This window comes from Lagopus muta, chromosome 1, assembly GCF_023343835.1.
Source record: "Lagopus muta isolate bLagMut1 chromosome 1, bLagMut1 primary, whole genome shotgun sequence".
NCBI classification, from domain to species: Eukaryota; Metazoa; Chordata; class Aves; order Galliformes; family Phasianidae; genus Lagopus; species Lagopus muta.
The window spans coordinates 106,538,931-106,562,098 of NC_064433.1; the positions used below are offsets into that span (position 1 = coordinate 106,538,931).

Here is a 23,168-nt window from a genome sequence, read left to right on the forward strand (position 1 = left end):
GCCCAGCCAAAATCTGTGTTTGAGATTGTCCTGCCCCGGGAGCAGGACTTTGTATTGGCCTCGTTGAGTGGTCCACATAGGCCCACCTCAAGATATCTCTGGATGGCATTCCTTTCCTCTAGTGTGTCAACTGCACCATGCAACTCGGTGTCATTGGTAAACTTGCTGAAAGTGCACTCAATCCCATTGTTCATGTCACTAACAAAAAATAGCAAAATTTTATTAGTAAAATTGTGTTCTAAATTCCTGTGTTCATCATTCCTAATCACTTGTTCAGCAGCATGTTCTGAATTTTTATTTCTTGTTGAAAAATCATTATGTCAAAACATTGATTTTTTAAGTTGTACAAATTAAAATTCAATAGTATAAAATGCCAGCAGTACTTCCTACTAGGGAAAGATTTCAGAAGACAAATGGACCTTTGAAATATCCATCTTATTTCTGCCCAGAATTTATCTCCTTAGGCTTTGGACCAAATATGAACTGGGTAGAACACAAACTAACCAGCTTTTCCAAGAGTGCCCTAAGGTGTTCAATTTTGTCTAAGGATAAATGCACTGATTTGGATTATGGACTAATCTGAAAGATATTATTTATCTCTTTGGATGTAGTTAGAAGTAGAGTGCTGGAACTCACCCAGAGAAATTCGTTTGATTTTTTTAAAAATAAATACTTTGCACATGCATCCAAAAGGAATCTGAAAAACTACCTGTTGTCCTGTCTCTGATTTGAGGATACTTATTTGTAAATGAACTGATTTTTAAAGGAATTCTTGGTGCTTTATTGAAATCTTTTGAAAAACTCTTACTTTTCTGGAAGTAGGAGTTCATCACTGTGAATAATTTTTCATTGTCTTTCTGTGGAATCTATGCTTCAAAAATTCAGCTCTTATTTTCTTGCTTGCATCTTTTCTTTTCTTTTGTTGCTGTGATTCTTTATTTTCCAACGGAAGCTAAACTCAAGAGAGATATTTACATTTCATCATGCCTCAATGAATCTACCTAAACACAGAGGCAGAGTTTTCTTGTGCATCTAAAATTACAATTTACTGCATAGGTCTAACAGAAGGACTCTTGCCACCTATGTCTTCACAATAAACAATGCATACATAGACGTATGGATATGAATGACTTTCTGCTTGTCTATCTTTCTAGCTTTCAGATATGTGATATGAACTCCTGGATGATAATATCATGACCCAAATAACATTATTACCTCCTACTGAGAAATGAAAAAAGGCTCGATTATCACAACTAGTGATAATCAGATCAACACTGATTACAAGAAAATATATATGAAATAGTATCTAAGCAGTTAATCTGAACAAAATGAAGGCAAGTTATCCCAGAGGAGAAACTTATACAATTAGTGTCAGTATGTAATCTGTTATTTAATTACAACCTACCCTGTAAAGATCAGCTATGGGTCATATCTGTTTTTCCAGCAGGGTCATTTTTGTCTTCTGCTCATACTGCATGTTTACAAGACAGCTTTTGGATTCAGCCATATAATTAACCAATTAGCAAATTAAGAAATTGATTTTAAAAAGCATTCAGTATACATTGTTTCCTGACATTATTTTTCCATTTCTATTGGCTTTTGGGAAGGATTATCTTTTTTCCAGCTTGCATAATTTATGCTCTTATGTGTTTGCCCCATTTGTTTGGTTTCTGGCTGGAACTGAAGATATACTTTTATTTATTATATATGAATTGCATAGCATGTATAGTTCCAGCATTTCAGACGTTTGAAACATATATCATTGTAAAGGAGTCTGCTAATTCAACTCCACTATTTTGTTGGTTGAAGAGAGTATTGAAAATTGGCATAGTCCATGACTTTAAACTGACTCATTTAATAACAGTAACTTTTTTTTTTTTTTTTTTTTTTTTACCAGAAGAGCACATTTTACAGCTTAGAATGACTATAAAAATGGAAACTTTTTTTTTTTTTTTTTTTAAACACAGATAGTTTCTCATGTGACAGTTTACTTGCTGACTGCAGAATTCAGAGGGGAATTGTGTTCTATGTTTACTCTGGTTTTGGTCATGGATGATTAAGACTTTTTTTTACTCTGTAACTCATGATATTACATTACATTTCTTCAACAAGCCTATTCCACTGGAGGGAGTGAACAGATGTTGAACGAGTAGGCTTTTATTTACTTTTACTTTGGGGTAGGGAAAATGTGTGGCTGCTCTAAATATATGTTAGCAAGAAAACTCCTGGACAGCTTGACATTACATATTTAACAGGATGCAAAAGAGATAAGTAACACATAACAGAATACTGAAAATCAAAGATTTTGTTCTCCAAGCTTCTATTTTGTCTACAAATAGCCTTTCAAACCAGAGTGTCGTTTGAAAGGATATTGTTGAGTCCCCTGTAGAATTTGAGAATTTGAGTCCTTTGAGAATTTAGAAACAAGCATATGAAGACTGTGTGTATGAAGTCAGAACACAATGGAAAACTAAAAATGATACCCATTCACTAAGAACTAGGCTAATGTGCTAAATGACTAAGGAGTAGAGAAGAAATATTTGTGGAATCTGAGGAGTAATACATAATGCAATTACAGGTTTTATGTTTTCTACTAACATTTTATCTCCAAACTAGTCAGGACTCTGAGTTAAAAGAAATTATAAAGCCGGTGCCATTCCCTTACAGAGTCATTATCTCTCATTTCCAAAATAATGAGGGCTACTTGATCATGATGATAGAAAAATCACTGTTGTCAGTAAGAGCAAGCTGGCTTTCTGCACAGGGAAAATAGACCATAAACTACAGGGAATTTTCGAACCACTTTTGTCTAGCCTGAGCTCTGGACTGCTGAGCCAAGATGGGTACATGAAGAGATGGGGACAAACAGTTACAGAGACTAGTTTCTTGACTTTCACTCACCCAGGGGCAGAAGCAGCAGCAACCTTGGCTCACCACAACTTTCCCCAAGGTCCTTCTCTACCAGATTTGCCCACTACTCTTTTCAGATTAAGGGCAGCTTGGCTCGAGTTCTCCGTTTTGTAATAGTGACCTTTGATTTTGTGGTGCTCCTGGAAAGCTTTGGGACTGCTCTGGGTGGAGAATGCAATAATGCAGCCAGTACTGATTGAAAGCATACATTGGCTCATCATGTTTTTAATACAGTCATATTTACACTCTACGCACTTAAAGCTGATCCAAGGCCCATTGAAATCAGTGGGAGGTTTTCACTTCGCCTCAATGAGTCCTTGATCAGGCCCTTAATTAGTTATACTTCCATTATTGCTCAGCAGGAGTCTGAAGGCAGAACCTTGTATGTTCCTGTCTCCTATTTTTTTTTTTTTTTTCCTGAGAACACTTCTGTTCTTGAAACATGATGTGATGAACCTCCCTAAGGTACACTACAAAGGGCTTTTTCTGTATTTTTTCCCTTCATGGCTACACAAAAATCTGTAGATCCTTTCAGTTTTCTTTTGTTTGTTCAAATTCCCTCCCACAGCAAGCACACTAATTACCTGCTCCGTAAGACTTCCTACTTTCAGTTAAGCAACCTTACTGGAAAGAACTGGTAATAAGAGAGACTTTGGGATCTAGAATTCAGCAAAATGCAGTTTAATATACAAAAGCATATGAGTTACAGGTTAGCACACTTTGATAAATTGCACTGAGACTGATGAGCCTAAAATTTGTAGTTCAAGTCCATGTGAGTTTTGAATGCAACTCAAGCTAGTGAGTTCTTGTAGACTACTACTTTAAACACTCTCCATTAGCTCTGCAAAGCTTCCTTCAGGAATTATTTCAGAAAAATGAGTTTTGAAAGATAGAGGTGAAGACATTCTAAATTGTACTGAAATAAATAAACACTAGTAATGCTGGTTAGACTCCCCAAGTGTCAGACTGTGTTTGCTTAGACTATAGCAGTTGTGTATCTACTGTGTAGTGTGCCATGGTGAGCATACTGCAGCAGGTGACACCTGAAAAATAAGCATCCCCTGCTGGTGATCCTATTTGCTCTGCAGGTAATCAGGAAGAAAAAGCTGAACTTTGCTCCCTCCTGAAGATGGCATGAGAAATGGTCCTCTGTAGGTGTCTGTCTCTCTTCTTTGATCAGATAGAAGAGGAAACCTAGAAGTTTTGCCACCTGTGGTGAGGTAAAGCAAGTACTCCTTTCTTTCATGAAGTGCAGTAAATGTCTTCACAAGCAAAAACTACATAGTATTCTCAGTTCTGTTTGACACGGGCTTCTTCATAGTAAAGACATGGTTCAATATGTAAAAGTGCATTACAGGCTGTTTTGGGTAAACACAAAGAGAAACTAAATTATAGATATCTTTGTCAACGAAGTGTTAGCCTGCCATCTCAATGCCTGGAAAACTGCCAGTCTATCTACTGTGTTACTGATACAGAAAGGTTCTGGGTGCAATGACTGGGAATGTATTTCACTGAGAAGAAACATCACCTCTCACACCGAATACATATGCATAACCTGTTAGAACAGAAGGATATACATCTGGCCCACCATTTATGGGCATTGCACTTTTATTGTTAATTTTTAAAAAGTTATCTTAACACCCACCTCCAGGCTAAGTCTTTGTGTATGCTGCTCTATTCTAAAAACATTTGCTTTCTCAGCTAAAAATCTTGCTCCCACTGTTCCCTTCTCTATTGCTATTTTTTCATGATGCTGGTGCGACAGGAGACAGTGAAAATGGTTGCAAAATATGCATGCATATGTCTTCCAGAAAGGTGAGGAAAGGTGTCTGATGTCTTTGTAGCATCTAGATGTGCTTTAAAAAGGATTTTTTATCATACTGTCTGAATATAAATGACCAGAACATAAAATAAAACCCAAAGTAATACTTGTACAAAAAGTTGTCTTGTAGTAATTGTATGCAATTTAACTAACAGACACACTGAAGAACTTATTATGTGAGCATGTCCACCTTATAATGAATTTTCAAAACTTGGATTTAATCTAGTATTTCATTTACCACTCTTCATATCAGTTGCTTTCACTCTGATTCCATAATTTTTTCGCTCTGCAAATAACACACTACTCTTGTCAAGCTGATGAAAGACATTATTTCTTTAGGAAAGACTTTCTTTTTTTTCTCTAGGAATTCTAGATGGAAAGAAATAAATCATCCTATCATGTTAAGCCTTAACAATTTGCAGGTAATTCTACTGCAGTAAATTCTGGTATATTAAATTGATGTACCTGATAAATAGACATCTCCCTGTACTGCTAGGCTGTAAGTTGTAGCTTGAGCAGTGTCAATTGCTTATTACAATGTATGAGTGGATATCAATGACTGAAGAACAGAAAACAGAAGTTTTACCCTCTCATCCACATTGAATTTTCCATGCTGTCAATGCACTTCAGTACATTTCCCTATTGTTTCAGGAATACGGTACTTTTCTCTCCAAATACGCAACTCAGACTATAGTTGCTGAGTGAGATAAGAAGTCACAGAAGCTGAGCTCAGATAACTGGCAGAGCTAATTAGGTCATCCTCTAACATTAGAGCAGAAAATGAAAAATCTTAATTGGAAACATGCTGGGGCTTGGTGTCTTCTGCATTTCCATTTTAATACACACACTCAGTGGTAGCAACACACAAGAAGAGTCCAACATTCTACAAGCAAGCACACTACTTTTTTAAAAGCAGAAAAAAATCATTAACTGAACTTAATGCATTGATTTTAACCTAATTAGATCTCTGAATTTTTAAAGATTTTGCAATATTCGTATATCAGAATTTCTTACTTTTTAATTGAGGAGATGGGAGGATGATCTATTCAAGGCAATTTGGTAATGACATTACCTTCCCTCAAATTTACAGTAAGATATAAACTGGAAATGAAAACCTGAATCCCATTGTTAGTTATGTTGGAAAAATCCTTTGAGACTTTGCATGAATAAGGTTATTTTTTCTCCTTTTTAGCTCTGTATCTCATGTTATTGCCCTGTGCACACTGGTGAAGGACTCATTCATGTTTCTGAAGTGTGCATATTACAATAATAGTATCATAATCACTGCCATGATCGGACACACATAGTCTAATTTTCTTTTGACTACTGGTTCATGAATAAACAGTTCTTCTGCTTTTCTCAGAGGAGCAGAGGTCCTTCACAGGACCTGTTTCAGGGTCTTTGCATAGCTCAATATTGTGCTGTGCTAACACTTCTTCAGATAGGTAAATCATATGCATACCTAGCAATTGACTGTCGCAGGAAAGGGGACTAGTGCAGACTCAGTTACAATCAAGCTCAGTTGAATTGTCTATCCCTTTGAATTTATACACAGTAATGCACATATGCACAGCTGTAAATTTGCATGTGCACCTATGTGTAAGCCTGTGGGCACACACACATGCTGTCCATCCATCCATCCATCCATCCATCCATCCATCCATCCATCCATCCATCATTTTATTTCCATTTAAATTTTACTACAAACATTTTCCTTGTTATTCCTACATTCCTACTAGTGATTTTTGTTGATGCCTTTTTGTTTGTTTGTTTGTTTGTTTCCATATTGATTTCTGAATTTCTTTCATGCAAAAATGAAATTGATTGATAAAAAATTTGAGGAAAATTCTTCTCTTCAGGAAAAAATGTACATTTCCTACACATGCTGTATTTTACTCATGAGCAAGGTATATCCATTGTGACTGCAAGGATCGTTATGTTGACAGAACCAGTGAATATAAGAGTGATTCACAGTGAAAATCGAGGAAAAATTTGCTATTTACAGTGAAACAAAGTCCTACACATAATTCTGACTACATAACCTTTACTATAGAAAAATAGTTAATTATAGTTGCTAGAAATTGCAGTGTTGAAGCAGAGGTATGCCACTGAATCTGTAATGAAATTGGGAAGTTTTCGTCACTTTCAGAACTGACAAAAATAGTGGATATTTAAATATTTCATCTTGGTTTGTTATGAGCTGGCATTTCTCGGCACTTACTAATAACTGAATGTATTGTGGCTTAAAAAAAGCTTCAGTGCAGCATGTGAAGGTTACTTGAAGGTGAATACAGTTAGATATGATACACTATAGAGGAGGGGTAATTGTTAAAAAAGGCTTGTATCTGCATATGAACTCATGGGTTATGTGGTTTGGAAGGAGTGCTAATACACTTTTATTTTAATGCTGTGGTTTATATCTGTCTTAAGCCAGTGGGCCCTGAAGGTCTCCGCCATATGTAATCAATATAGAATTATTTGACTATTTAATTTTATGTCTGTAATTAATCTCAGTTCGATAATCTCAGTTAGCACAGGAGGTATCTCCAAAGCAGTGGAAGAAGGTGTGTACAATGAAAAACAATGGAGAGAAATTTAAGGCAGAGAAATAGAAACAAAAACAGAAACATAAATATTTAGTAATGTTTCTACAATAACCTGTGGGCATGGCTGCCAAATGCTGTAGATTTCCCACTTCTTAAGTTCCTATGATGAGACCTGGAAAAAGCCTGTAAAAATATGCTTTTGGCAAAGACAAACTACTAGGCTGGGATTAAGTGGCATGGCCTGGTTTTTACAGAAGTAAGATCAAAAAAACAAATGGTGACTGCTACTCTTGAAAATAATAGAAAAATGCACCCATGAGTCACATATTCCCCTTAGTTTACTGCCCCTGCCCCCAAAACTTTGAATTTTACCTAACTTTTTAATCAACCTGGGAATGAAGTACTGGCTGCTATTAGTGCTTGTGGTTTGACTGCAGATTCATGGGAAAAAAAGGGCTTGTGTCACCAAACATCACTGGGACTTCAGTCTTTTTTTGCCAACAGTTAAGCATCTTTCTCTACATCCACATCCAAACCAGAGGGGAGAGGGAATCTAAATGAAATTCCTAACTTGTGTTCAAATCACTCAATTTTGGTGAGAAAGTTATAAAATGTACAACTGTAGGAGCATTTAAGTCAATGCTAGTTCTTTCTTCACTAAATAGCAGTCCCTTCTGCGTCCCTGTGTGGCACATTCTGTCTTTCCAACTAAATAATCACATTTTGCATTAAGTTGAGATATTTTTTTACACTTCAACCTCTTGAATGTCAAGATCTTCAGTTTGATATTGAATTACTTATTGGAATGGTCTCATCTTCTTGGAGTTTGAAATAATGCAGTTATTCATTTTAATTTTGGATTAAATTTAGATCCAAGTCACGTGAAATCACACAGTAATATAAAAATATATCCTGCAGAGTTTTATCTGTAATTCTCAAAGAGACATAAAGTGCACGTACTGATATATATAAGCATAGTGTATTTTTTTCTAGATTTATGAAGAGAACATTCAGTTTTAGTATACGTGTTTGGCAGTTATTATCCATCCTACATATATTTACGTCCAAATTGGTTGTCAGAAATTGGCCGTGACACATGCCATCTCCCAGAAAATTACTGCAAATTTAGTAACCCTGCCCATTGCAGGGGATGAAACTAGATGATATTTAAGGTCTCTTCCAATGCACCCCATTCTATGATTCTATAATACGTCCGGTGAAATCTGAAAAAGAGTTAGTTACATCACATCCTCAGATAAGGACCATATTCATTCAAGCTCTGTCCAGAAAGCAGAGTGCTGCCTGAAAACCTTAGTACTAGTATAGGCAGATATCTCACAAATTATTTATGAAGATACAATGAGTGTATTTCTCCAAACTTTCCGTATCAATTCCTCCCAAACATAGAAGATTCTCTGCTGGCAAGGTACAGAATACTGAACAAAAGCTAGAAGTCTGGAATTCTTGAATTCTAACATCAAGTTGCTATGTCACTTTAATGTCACTTTGTCGGATCTGTTTCTCTTAAGCAGAACATCCCAAATAAAACTTTCAGTAGAATTTTTCATGCAACCATATTTACCACAGATAATATATTAACCAAGCTTGCAGAAGTTAAACAAATCTTAGGTGGCAATTGTGGAATTCATTTCACCTGATTTTTCTTTTCTGAATGATGATGCCACTGCACCTCTGTCCGCACTCAATGAAAGCAGAAGCAAGTAGGCACTTCCAAAGATCATTTTATCCCACTGGAATCAGGATTTGAGAGAGAAGATGTTTATTTCCTCTTCCCTGATTGCAGAGAGAGAAGCCTAGCTTACTCTAAGCAACTAGTTTTCAGTCAACCAGTGTTTCTAAAATGGTTGGCTGTTATTAAGACATTAATTAAATTATTAAGATATACTTAGATGATGACAATTATTGGCCATTGTATTATGCATTCTTGATCAAATAGTAACACAGAGCTCTTACGTTCTTTTTTTCAGAGTCGAAGAGCAATAGTTGGCATAATACAAAACAATATGCTTCTTAGGTGTATTAGGTCCTAAGTTCCATCTAAATGAGTAAGTAAAAACCGTACATGTTTATGTCCTCTAGAACTGTAATCTGTAATTCTGAATTGTTAAAATTCCCATGAGCATAATTTTGGCCCGGACCTACTACTGGCTTCCCACTTGCAAGTATTTTCTGGGAAATGGCATGGGTCAGAGTCCAGTACTGACAAGCAGTTTGGACATAAGTATAACTTTTGGAGACCAGGAGGGTTTGTGATAGTAACTCAGTGTCAGGGGACAGTCCCAGGCATGCTTAGTGTGAAATGACAGTGCCATACTTAGCTGTGTTTTCTTAATGAGATTTTTAGCAATAGAAAGAAGTTTCTGTTGGTCCCTGCCAAAGCAATTTTATATATCCTATAAGCATTAGGATGATGGGGAGATCTTTATATGTTCATACATTTATGTTCAGATGTTTATATTCCACATCCATGTAAAACTGCTTTCAGCATGCTACAAGTATCGTACTAGTTCTGGGAATTTGGCATCATTATATCTATGTAATTTGAAATTGAATTTATTTCACTGTCTTTTTTACTTTTCATTTCACTCAACTTTATATTTGATGGGAAAAAATAGCTTGTTTACAGTGCTGGCCCCTCGTGTAGCCAGCACTATTTAGTTGAAGGCTATCAATTTATTCTTAAACTTCAGGAAAACACTTGTAAGTGGTAAGATTTGAACAATCATAGTCTTTTTTTCTACAAACACTATGGTAAGAAACATTAGAATCACTCAAAGAGTGTCAGAACATTCTTCCATTTTCTCTTTTCACTCTGCCCTTGAATCATGATTCTCTTATTTTATTAGTAAGCGTATCTACCATTTTATTGCTGGAACACCTACCTACAGGATTTACATTATATAGCAGAGTCCAGTATTTTCTTGTGTGATCTTATAACTTCTAGTTATAGACTGCAGAAGTGGTGAGATGCTCATTATTTACTTTTGGACTTCTCATTTTTCTTTTCTAATGACAATTACTTAAAATGGAATTATAAATTATAACTGATTTCTAACCAAGCATACAGCATCTCTGCTTCCTTATGTTGTGTCAATGACACATTCCTGATGTTTAACATCAGATCAATATGTAGATAACTTTTGTACAGTTTTTTTTTCTTTCTCCCCAAAGTCATCACTTGTAACTCCTAGCAAAAGAGCTGTGATTTATAAGAAACAATCTTTCTTATTACAAGTTTCAATGCTGGAATTAATAATTCTCATTCTTCAAAAGGTATATATATATTTTTTTGTCAGTGACTGATATTTTTACTTCTAAATTGCATCTAACGTCAGAAGCAGCCAATGTTTCATATAAAATTATACATTTATGTTAGCTATCCAGGTTAGCTATACCGGTATGAAAAAATGCTGATGTATATTTGTCCTGCTTTACTGATGGAGGTTGAATTCAAAAAGACAATAAGAAAATGAATTGCAACAATCACCCTGAAGATGTCCTTTCTTTTGAGGTGGAAGTTAAATGGGTGTTGTAAATGTCATGAATTTTACATCTATTTATCTTTGAAGCTTACTGTGTGATAGATAAACATGCTAGATTCTACAAGAACTGGGGAATGCCACAACTGAATGGGGGGAGTGGAATAGAAGACTGCCAAAATAGATGACAAAGCAAGAAAATCTTAGGTTCAAAGATTATCCAGAATGGTATTGCATAAACAAAAGAAGCAGCTCTGCTTCCCAACTGTTACAAAGATGCCAAAAGAGTTGCTTGAAACTTGCCAGGGGCTACATGCCAGTGACAAAAATTACCAAAGTGTAACATCTGTTTTTTGTGATTGCCACCCAAAAATGAGAAAGAAACAATCAATTTCTTCAATACATGATAGAAAACAACATGATATTTATCATCCCCTTTTTAAGAACATGCTTTTGTGAGCTGATGCTTTTCCCAGTCTGTTTTATGCAGCTCACATGTTGTATGGACTTCAAGACAGCGACATTTCAGGACTGCTATCAGGGCTTCTCCCTGTCATAGCTACTTCTGGGGTCTCAAGTCCAGGGTGACTCAGCCAGTGTTCTGGAGCCTTTCTTGTTAAAGGCCTCCTCTCACTTCCTCCTCCTCCAGATGTCTCAGTGAGACAGCCAAGCATGCTTCATCCTTTCTCAGCATCCGTTCACAGGGCAGGATGCTTCTGGCACGCATAACCAATGTGTTGTAATTTACAAGCAACTTGATGAAACAGCATTTCTGAAGTACTTGAAGAGCCATTTGGTTAAAAGTAATGTAAAACAACTCCGAAGTGCTTTCAAGCAATGACTGTGATAACAAGCCATAAAAAAGAATGTTACAAGTCCCTAGGCATGATCAAACCTAGCTTGTAGGTGCTTGCTCTAAGGACTGGGATTACCTTGTGCCCAGCTTCCTGTAGCACAAGAGAATTATGTAGTTCAGGATGGAATTTGGAAAATCTAACTTGTTTGGGAAAGGTATGATCTCTGGTTGTTTCCAGGCCTTTGGGTTTGTTTTTTTTTTTTTTTTAACCAACTCTTCTGTGTTTGTTGCTTTGAATTGGAATCTAGTCTTTCAGTCCATTCATTCACTTTTTCAAGACCATTTTGAATGCTAATCTTATCCTCTGTCATACTAGCATACTTGGTAGGTCCAGTTTATTCTATAACTCGGGACATAAGTATGTCAGAAGACAGAACTATACCAACCGTATGTGTTCTACCTTGAAAAATCCTTCTATACTGGCAGTGAACCACTGATAATTCTCTGACATACTTTATAAATAATTTTGTAACCATAGGTAGATAATTTATTCTACATCAGATTTCACTGCTTCCACTGTGGCAGACAATATAATGTCTTAATAAAGTCAGAATGCATGACCTATCATATATTGGCATATTTCCTCCCTGTCGAGAAGCAGGCCAAGATTCTCCGAGTTCTTCCTCTTATTACTAATTTACTTACAGATTAACTTCTTATTATCACTGCTATTTCACACTAGTTGCATAACTTTGTTTCTTGGCTTCCAGAGTTAGCCTCTATTTCATTCACCAATTATCGTCAGTGCTTTGATTTGTATTTTGCCTATGCTTTCTTCCTGTAAAGACAGCTTTATGAGACAGTTTAAATTTCATCTGGACTTCTGTATGTGTGTGCACGTCTGCTTTCTCTGAAGGACAGCTTTCCTTAACTGTTGTAGATTTCTACAAAAATCTCTAAAGTCTTATGACCAACGGTTCCTGCAAACCAAGTGATTCTTCTAATTACTATAAATTAGATCCTTCTAATTCAACGACCTCCTTTAAATCCCGACTGTGTTAGCACCTTGTTTCTTTCTCCTCCACCCTTCTATGGACACTTGTATCAAAACTCTCCCTGCATATAATATAACATGGCTGCATAGGCACTCAAAAAATCTACTATGTCAGCAACATCTTCAAGCCTCTCATGCAAGTTAACATGCTATCTTGATCATCTAGCAAGATGCCTATAATAAAGAAAAAAAAAAAAAAAAAAGACAAAAAAAGACAGGAAATTAAAATAAAGTAACCTAGCCTGTTAAGTGGGTTGACTTACTCATTCACCTCATCCCTTTTATGATCTTTACATGAACTGGCTCTACGCATGACTTTTATTTCAAGTTCTTGTCAAAGTCACTGGAATTTACACATAACTAAAAGTTCTGTCATCTTTCTTTTCAAAGCAGTTAAAATTCTCCTCAAGAAGTATGTTTATAAGTAACAGTGCTCTTTTCCTTTTTCTTCAGGAGATGGACCTCCTCTTACTTCTTGCTCATGGAACATCATTCAATACACCAAAGTCCATCCCATTTTATACCATCTGAGAAGCTGGGCTAATTTTATCCCTTCATGAGCTTGGCTCCTCACTTAAAGAACTGGCCAAGATCGTTTTCCTGATGTTTATTTTCCTCACATTTCCCCGAGTTCTTTGCTCCAGCTGTCTGAGATTCTTGGTTAATTTTAATCTGCTCATTCAAGGTACTATCAGAGTCTGGAATGAGAAATGTGTACAGATAAGTCTGAGTGACTCTTTTACTTCATTCAGATACCAGCTTGGTGGCAATACATCCTCTGGATTTTTGGAAGTACTTTGATATTAGTCTTGGAATACATATTATTCTGCTCTCCAGGACAATATATCTGTTCCTGATCTCAGTAGATGGTTGCTCAGGAACTGGGAAATGTCTCCAAAGAAGGATGTAGCCAACTTTATCTCTCCTCCTATTCTGTTGGTACTGTTGTAAGAGCTGTACAAGTGTCTACTGTATTTGTAGAGGTTTGCTGTGTTGAAATTTTTAAGATCATTAATTCATTGATTTTTGATGGCCAATTTTTGCATGAGTCTTAAGAAATTCCACGAAGTGACATGTCCAGTGCTGAACTTCTTTCCCCTCTCAACCTTTACTGAAAGGGATATACAGCCCATGGAAATCCTGTAGAAGACCTAGGATGAGACACTGACCTCATCTGTCACCAATTCTCCACAGCATCAAGTGTTGCACCTAAGGGAATTAGTCCTAATGAGAAGGAGGATTTACTTTACTTGATGTTAATGACAATATGGTGCTTTAGAAACTTGAGTTAGTGCTTCCAGATGCTATTCACAATCTTATGAAGTAGGTATCAGATATTCCCATCCTGATTTTCACAGGTATCTGTGTGATTCTCCAGAATTTAAGGTAGGGAAAAATCATGCTTATGGCACTTGGATACTGTAACTTCTTAAAGAGAACTGGTCAATTGAGAATATGTACCTTTCTCTGAACAGCTATCTGAATGTTACTGTGTTATGCTGAGCTTGGCTCTTAAACTGAGTTTGCATCCAGCTTTTGCACATGGCTGGTTATATAATACTGCAGCAGAAAGGAAAAACACAAATTACTTGATGAGGAAAGTGGCAGTGGAATGAAACACTGAATTTTCTTAATAAGTTATGAAGTTTTTAACAGGAAATATTTGGATTCAGGGACAATTTTACTGGACAAAATATCCATATCTCTGTGTGTATAATAAACTACTGGAGCCCACTGGATTAATTCAGTGCCCTAATAAAAAACACATATAATTGTGTATTTAATACTAGATTCTTGTGGCCCTATTTTGACATGAATAGTTGACTATTTTTGCATCCACTGGCAATGGTATTTAGTAATCCACAAGTGGGCATAAATGTATGATCAGCATATGGAGATCACACTTGAAGATTTTGTAATCTGATGTTCCAGACTGAACACAAGGCACTAGACTGAAGGTGCTAAGAGCCAGCCAGCACCATACAGAGCAGATAAATCTTATATGTCAACAGACAGAGACAGGCAAAACACTATTTCATCCTTTGATCAGCTTACCATACTTTTGCTCACCATTGCGGAGAAACTAGCTCTGTAGGGATATAATTTCTATGTGGTATGAAATCGCTGCATTCAGCAAAATTCTGTGTTTCTGTCCTTCAGTATATGATTCATTCTATATAGAACTAGTAAAATATCAGGGCATGCAAATCAGGAGTTAATCTGGCCTGTATCTATTTTCATAATATTTTGCTTTTACTGCACTGCCATTTCTGGGGAGATGTAAACTGCTTTGCTGCATCTATGAGAGTGCTTTACTAGGCTTGAAATGTTCTTCTTTCCTTGGGAATTGCTAGAGACATGAGAGCCTCAGTTGAGATCCTACTTAAAAGTTCAAGGTACTAGTAATTAAAAGAAACTATTATTGTACTATTTGACTTTAAACTGAACATGAGTCATCTCAGAGTCCTCAGTGTGTATGAGAGAGAAAAAACAGAGCTCTGCAACACTGCATTTTCAGTCACTGTCCACATGCTACTGCTTTGTTTCCTAAGCTGCAAGTCTGCTTTGTGGCTTTTTTTAAAAAAGGTATTTATTTATTTATTTATTGTTTTTAAGGACTGTGTGCTTTGATCCTGTTCCGCTGCTTGTAGAAGGTGTACAGGTTAATAAGGGCTATAATTGCTTTTTGTTTAGAAAACAGAGTAGTTTATCTGCTCTTGGTTAGTGCTCTGAAGTGCTTTTTAGCACTTCACCCCTGCATGCTCTTGGGAACGAAGTATGTCGTTCCTGTAGGAAAAAGAATTTATGTGGCAAAATGAAAACCACTGCAGTGTAGGTAAAGGCGTGTACTCTAGTTTCGTTTTCTAAAATGAAGTTTATTTCCTTACAGTCTGCAAAAATTAGAATTTGCCTGTTTTTTGTAAGTGAGGAATTGTTACAATCTTTAATATACCTTCATACTTCTGAAATTTCTCATTAACATACACTAGAAAAAAGAGATAAATGTCTTTGGGAGGGATAGGGGAAAACTCTTCCCTTGGGTGGAAGGAAACTATGGCATGTTTTCAGAACAGTGGGGATAAAAGGCTTTGTTCAGCAGCTTTGGCAAATAGAATGAAGAAAAACTTATTTTTCCCACAGATATAAGGAGCAGAAGGAGTAAGAGAAAAAGAAGGCAAGCAATAGATCAGCAACTTGAGGGGGAGTAAATTATGAGTATTTAGTTTATTTCAGTACCTAAAATAGCTCTGATGGCTTAGGGTGTCTAGAGACACATGTATTAATAGAGCTAAGAAAGAAGTGGAGAAAACAGTTTGATCAAAAACAAAGAAGGGTAGGGGTATATTTATTTCACAATTACTTGTAATTTTCTTGCTGTGCTCTTATTAGCAGAGAGAAATGGTAATAGTTTCATTTGAGTCACTACTGTTGCGATGGAAGACAATCAGAAATCCGTCTTACTAAAAACCATCTGATTATGTGATAGGTAATGCAGTTAATTCGCTTTTTCAATTACTGTCCCACAAGGACATATTCATGAGGAAAATATCACTATACTAAGGTTCTTCCATGAAGACTGATGCGATGTAACTGACAAAATTTCATTAAAGGTCTGAATTTACTCCCCTCTGAAATGAGCAGTAAAACTCCTATTCACTTCAAAAGCAGCAGGTACCTTGTATGTATGACTATCGAGAGCACTCAATTGAAAATATCAGAAGACAGCTCAGAAGCAACCCAGACTGAGGCTCTGTATCTATAAATGTGCTCAGACAGCCCTACAGACTTCCCTCCTGCTGAACAACTCAACGCAACAAAAATTTGCCAAGCAAATCATTAAAAATTGTACATATTTCTCTCTGCTTTGCTGAAAATACATTCCAAGTATTTCCAAAGGTAGTGGTTTCCTATTCTGCTACACATACAGGCAGAAAGAATATAAAGTATTTGATGAGGGTAGGAAGGTAATATTTTTAAGGAAAAATTACCAAACCACTTTTGTACTGGGACATTATACACTTACTTTCTGTTGGATAAAGCTTTGCAAATGAAATATAAGCCTCCTAGAAAAAGTGACACAAATTTGGAGAAGATTGCCAAGTAATCATCCAGTGATGGACTATTCACACAGAAAATCAAGTTATACACTGAGAAACAGTCAAATTAACAGTCAAAAAATAAGCATACTTGAAGTGAAAGGAATTTTGAAATTAAAAAATGAGAATAATAAACATGAGAATATTAAAAACAAAATAGGTAGGAGATGCCCAGTAAGTATAAACAGGCAAATGATAGGCCTTTCTTTTAAAATAAACATGAAGATGGATTTAGGGAGCCAAAAACTGATGTTGTTTTTTAATACTTGGGAAGACTAGATGAAATTATCAAGAAAATAACTTTCTGGACACTCAAAGGACAAGACCATGTCTTGTAAAAATCAGTGTTTGGACTTAATCCTTGTAAAATCATGCTTGACCAATCTGGCATCTATATAAAATGATATGACTGAGTTAGTCACTGAGGTCTGTGGTTTCCTGCGCTGGCCAAACAGAGGACAAGTGGACTGGATGGGTGGACTGTAAGAAGAGGTGGAGAACTGGCTGGACCTTAAAGTTTGCAGTGTTTACAGTTTCAGGTTTAACACTTAGTAGTGCCAGGGGTTGATGCCTTCTAGAGTCATTGATGTCTAGTATATTCACCAAGGACCTGGATAACAGGACTAAGGGTAACTTAGCCAGTTTCTGGATGTCACCAAAAGGAGCTCTATACAAGGAGACTGGCTATCAGGAGTGCCATGAGATTCTAGAAGGACAAATGCAATGTTCTGCACCTGGGGCTGAGCCCCTGCTCATTAGGTAGCAGCTCTGCAGGATAGGATTCCTCCATACTACAGACAGCAAGTGCACATATGTCAGCTGTGTATTGCTACATCAGTGAACAATGAATATATACTGAGATGCATTAGTAATAAAATTGCAAGAAAGATGAAGGAAGTAATTATTACACACTGATTATCACTGGTGAGGTTTGATTAGAGACCAACAGAGGCCCCTTCTAACCTAATTTTTCTATAATTCTGTGAAATTATTTCATAATTCTTATATGCAGTAATGTTAGTTAGGTTTTATTCTGAATGTATTAAAGGTCCATAATAAGGGTTAAATTAGAGTAATAACTATACATAAGCTCTATGAGAGCCTATTAATGTAGACCAAATTCTTGAAAGTTTGTAGAACACACAAGACTAGGCTCTTGATTATTGGCACAGAGGAAATACACACAGGCAATGCAAAGGCAAAGCATTTTATTTTTCACTTACTTATATAAGCATCATTATTTGAGGTAAAGGTTTTTAAAAACTTCTTTTAAGTTTTAGTTCAAATAGTTCTAATTTTGACCTCTGTACTAAACCTTAATACATGTTTATCTAGCTGCATCAGAACTAAACTCTTCCCCTCTTTGCCTCCCACGTTGATGTGTAGGATTAAGTAGAAGTGCTAATTCTAGGTTATTGAGTATGGCTTTGATGATTACAGTTAAAACTAGTGAGCAAGGTTTGGAGATGAGTTTCTTTTTTTTTTCCTGATAGCACATCCTCACCAATGAAATTCAAGTGGATATGAGGGCAATCAACAAAATCCAGCTCTTAGACTGTGAATATGCTGAGCTGTGAAATATATGCTCTGGTTTCCCCCTCACTCAGCTTTAGATTTCAATGAAACGAGAGGCTAGCTTGAATTCAGAAGTCTGATTAATGTAAAAAGTTAAATCCTGCTGACATACTTGATAGCTACAACTTGACTTGGGATTTTAATCAGCCAACTTTTCGAGAAAATAATTTTTCATAAGTGTTTTCTAACACAAGATTCCTCTTTACATGTAAGCTAGACTGTCATGATTATGAACCATACTACCTCTTCCAGGAAGAATACAGTTTCTCCTCCATCAGAGTGGTTTATCTAAACAGATGGTCTAAATCGTTTTTATTTTTCTCTTAAATTGATGGAGTGTTTAAGTTTACTGCCATAAATTGATATGGATCTGATTCTTCACTATTTCTTTATGGAAAAGTTTAATTAAGGGCAAGTAGCAATAGCAAAAATCTGACTTTATTTTGAATTGTTAAAAAGAATTGTGATATTTCAATTTGTTGGTCTGAGGAAGTATAACAGATCTCGTTTTATACCTCTGATTGGACTATTGAAACAGTCTGAACTCTATTTCTAATAGTCAGAATCTCTATTGAAATAACTGAACCCATATAGCACCGTTGACTGACATTTCTCATAATTAGCAATGGCCGACTACTTTAAAATAATCTCATTTGAAATATATTTTCATATTTACTCCAAGTCCATGCTTTAGACATAAACAATGATCTTTATTGAGACGAGGTGGAGGTTGACCTCTTCTCTCACTTAACTAGACTAGAGGGAATGGCCTCAAGTTGTACCAGGAGAGGTTCAGGTTGGATATTAGGAAAAATTTCTTCTCCAAAAGAGTGGTGATGCATTGGAACAGGCTGCCCAGGGAGGTGGTAGTCACTGTCCCTGGAAGTGTTCAAGAAACATTTAATAGATGTTGTACTAAGGGTCATGGTCTAGTGAAGAAATATTGGTGACAGGTGGATCGTTGAACTAGATGATCTTGGAGGTCTTTTCCATCCTTGCTAGTTCTATGATTCTAAGATTCTATTAAAAATACCCAGGCTCTAACTTCTGGTAATAGTTTGGGTAATCTGAATATTTGTAGTAAAAAATATGTAAGTTCATCACTTTCTATCTGGTGGCGGTACACTTAGAATTCAGTAACACAAATAAGAAAAAAGTTTGGGCTGGATTATACAAAGATTTCTGCTGACAATTGCAAGTAATGAAGTCATCTTGAGCCTCACTGAGAAAACTGTATGTCAGCCTCTCCCATGTGCTAACCTATTTAAAATAAATTTACATTTAAAGTCTGATACGAAATGCATTGAAATTAATGGAAAGATTTTAATACTCTTTGACTCAAACGCATGTACAAGATCACATATTTCCTATGATTCTATTTCTGTAACAGCTTGACAGGATTTACTATTTCTATACATTTTCATCAAGGCTTCCTCCGATCTCTTTTGTTATTACTATTTCCTCTCATGAACATATCATACATCTTCTCACTTCAACATCTCTAGGGGCCTACCTGATCTTCCTATCAGACAGCAGCTTAATTCTCTTCTAAGATGTGAGTTGTGTGTGACTCCCCAAACCCATCAGTCTGGCTTCTGAATGCAACTGTAATTAAAAACAAAACAACAAATAAATCATGAGTTCTCTTCTTTGCAAATAGTCCAAGCCAGAACTTCTTCCTATTTCAGTCTTCTTTATTTTTTAAATCTTTCACTTTCCACAAAGTTTTTATTTAAATTCTGCTTGGAGACACATTTCTTTCATATCTGCTATTGTTACCTCTTATTTCACGATGAGAACAAAACTATTTCACGCAGCACATACTGCAGGAATGCCAAGTGACAATAATAGACAATAATAGATGCTTTTAGCTTATACGTAGTGGGCACTATATAGAAGAAGTTTAGAATATATCTCTAATTATTTTCTAAATGTACACAGGGCAAAGACATCGGTAGTGTTAAGTTAGTGTATTAACTATGTTGTAGTTTGTAGTGTATTAAATGTGTTTGTAGTTTGTGAAACGTATTTCTGAATTCTGTGATGAGGTAAGAGAGGGGTTTGGATGAAAACCATAAATTTGCTATTTGCAAGTGATACAGAGATAGGAAATAGCAATTATTAGCATCCAAATGTTGTAAATAGCTCTACAATTTCACTGGGTAATGAATTTTCTGAATATGGGAGGGCTTATCATCCAGTTTAATTGTTTCTGTTTTGCTTTCACTTTTAAAATATCTTTATTCCTTGTTTCTTAATATTTTGTCTGTCCCACTTCTTCCAAATTTTGGCCACCTTAAATTTGCATGTAACTTTGCAAACTCTGACTAGAGATGCAGAGCTCAGTCAGATTGGTGCTGGAATGCTGTAGAAATTTGTGGTCACCTCTTAAAAATGCAAATCTAGTTGATGAGAAAAGAGTAATAGTAATGAATAAGCATCCAGACACCAGTTACAAGAGATCTGATTTCTCACACCTACTAACTCTCACAAGTGCTGAAGTCAAAATTATCAACAACTACCATGAAACCATACTGTGCATATACTACATATATTGTGACAATTGTGGTCACTGTCACTAGAATGTCACTGATTTTTTTTTTTTTAACAAAAGAATCTTCTACATGCATCTTTCTATTTCAGATTTTAATAGTAACTTTTCAGTATATTTCTGGAAAGTAGATTAGCATTACTTTATTTTTAATCCTGAAAGACTTCTAATATACTATGCGCTTTAATGTAATTATGCTTAATAGATGGAATACAGCAGCTTTGTGAAGATTGTTCATATCCCTGCTGGATATTTTGCAGAGATAAACGTGTATCTAGTTTATTTGACATGATTAACTACCTGAAGTATTAAAACTCTTATACAGCAATACTTGACAGCCAAGTATTGCAAGATTACTGGAGAGATGTTGCATTTTATGAGACAACCCTGGTTTGACATGCACACCATACTGGTAGTGCTAATGGGCTGCAACAAAATAGTCTCCTTTCATTTTTTCCCCTATAAAAATGATGGAGATCTGGTAAATCTTAGATCCCATTCAGTAAAGAATTTAATGAGGCATTTTATTTATCTCCCATCTAAAAGGGATGAAGTACAAACCAATATGCTTTCTTCCATTTGCACCAGAGAAAGCAAGCAGCATGCTAAGTAAAATACACCACTACATCTGTTTTGCTTCCACCAAAGCTGGCACAGTTTCCTTTACTTCCCAACAGCTCAACCTTTCATTTCCATATTGATGGAGAGGCCACGATACAAAGCCCACTGCAACTGATGTTTTGATGTTTGTAAGCAGCCAATGGTTTGAATTACCAAAAAAGGTTTCCTTCCACTCTTGCATAACTGTGTTTTCTCTGCTGCTGCTGTTGATTATCTAAGGCCAGTTCTGAGATCAGAAATTGCTGAGCTGCTTAATGCTGCAGCTGGAGAGTGTCAGAAACAATGGGAAAAACAAAAACAAAAAAATAACCAAAAGCACCAACATCAAGCATGACTTCTATGTAATCTTAAGAATTTTATAAGTCAGCCAGGAAATAAAAGTGTTGTAGGATGAAATTAAGTTTAGTGAGCACAGTTCTGTCTGGAAGCACTGAAGACAGGGTTTCATCTTCCACACTTTCCGCAAAAAGAGATTGCCACATTGATTTAGTAATTTGAGATGCAGCCCACAAAATTTGAGGTAACAAAATGTAACCTCTCTAGAGATGTTTAGAGATCTTTGCCAGATTGAAGTTTCTTTTTAGAGTTGCCCAGATTTTTCACTGGCTGTAGGGAACCCAGGAAAGCTGTACTTCCAAAGTAGACATTGCTTGTTGAAGCTTTTTCTGTGAAAGTCTAGCCCCATGGAAATCAATGGGGAATTATATCTTCAAGTCCAGATAGTTACTGAGTTGGAAAAAGAAGATTCTTTATTACAATCACTTAGCAAAAATGCTACTTTTCAAGAATGAGAAATTGATCTGACAAGCTGACAGATACTGAAGACTGTGTCAACAGGAGAAGAGGAGGAGAAAAACTGGTAAGGTAGGAAATATTATTTTCTCATCCTTCAAATTAATACTTTGAGGAATGATACGACAATTGCTCATTGTTCTAATGAATCCCTGCTCTTGATTATGATAAATAATATATGATCTTTTCTCCTTTGCTTAAATTGACAAAGTTGTCTGTACTGATGAGTTACAGTAAGATTTTTTTTTAAATGGAAAGCAGAGGATTTCCTGCAATGCTGCAAAGAGTTCTGAGCTAGTGAGCCTAAAGCAGGGATGCTTATGATAAAACATTGCAGACAGAACACAGTTGATTCGAGCATTGAATTAACTACGTTCTTGTGTGCATTCTCTCTCATCATCTTGTTCTTTCTTTCAGCCTTCTCTTCACCCTTTCAATCGTCACTATTGTTTTCGTGCCCTGATTTTTTCTTTCCTGAGAGTTCAGCACAAATGCCAGAATTCTACTTTCTTCAGAAAACAAGACCCAACATTCTGCTCCATTGAGTCTCAATGTCTTCTGTGACTAGTGGCTTCCTTAGGTCAGGCTTCAACAGCCTATGTAGATTAAGTGGATAGAGAATAATACAGCATAGCTGTATAAGCCTAAGATCTTTACTGTTTATCTGACTACGCTGTGACTGCTGCGACAGCAGCAATCAGACCTAAGACTTCTCCTTCAAAAGGCGCATTTGAATTTCAGGATTCAACACAGTTAGGTCAGAGGATATGAAGGGAAATTAAATTCAAGATTAAGGCTGTGTCTATTGTAAGACCTAGAAGCAAGCTTGTGCTAAAATTCCTTTCCCCAACAATACTGCCCCCAGCCACTGCCTTTAGCCATGGGGCACACAAGGACAGTATCT

At 36.2% G+C, this 23,168-nt stretch overlaps 1 protein-coding gene across 4 annotated transcripts in view; it reads right to left on the reverse strand.

Moving 5' to 3' along the window:
• KCNJ6 (potassium inwardly rectifying channel subfamily J member 6) overlaps positions 1-23,168 on the reverse strand; it is a 156,912-nt gene that overhangs the window by 128,041 nt on the left and 5,703 nt on the right. For 2 of the 4 annotated variants that reach the window (XM_048934033.1, XM_048934031.1), the window contains exon 2: positions 19,814-19,905. The exons of the other annotated variants lie outside the window; for them this stretch is intronic. The gene's annotated coding sequence lies outside the window, so the exon portion shown is untranslated. The remainder of the gene's footprint in view (positions 1-19,813; positions 19,906-23,168) is intronic. 4 annotated transcript variants of the gene reach the window in all.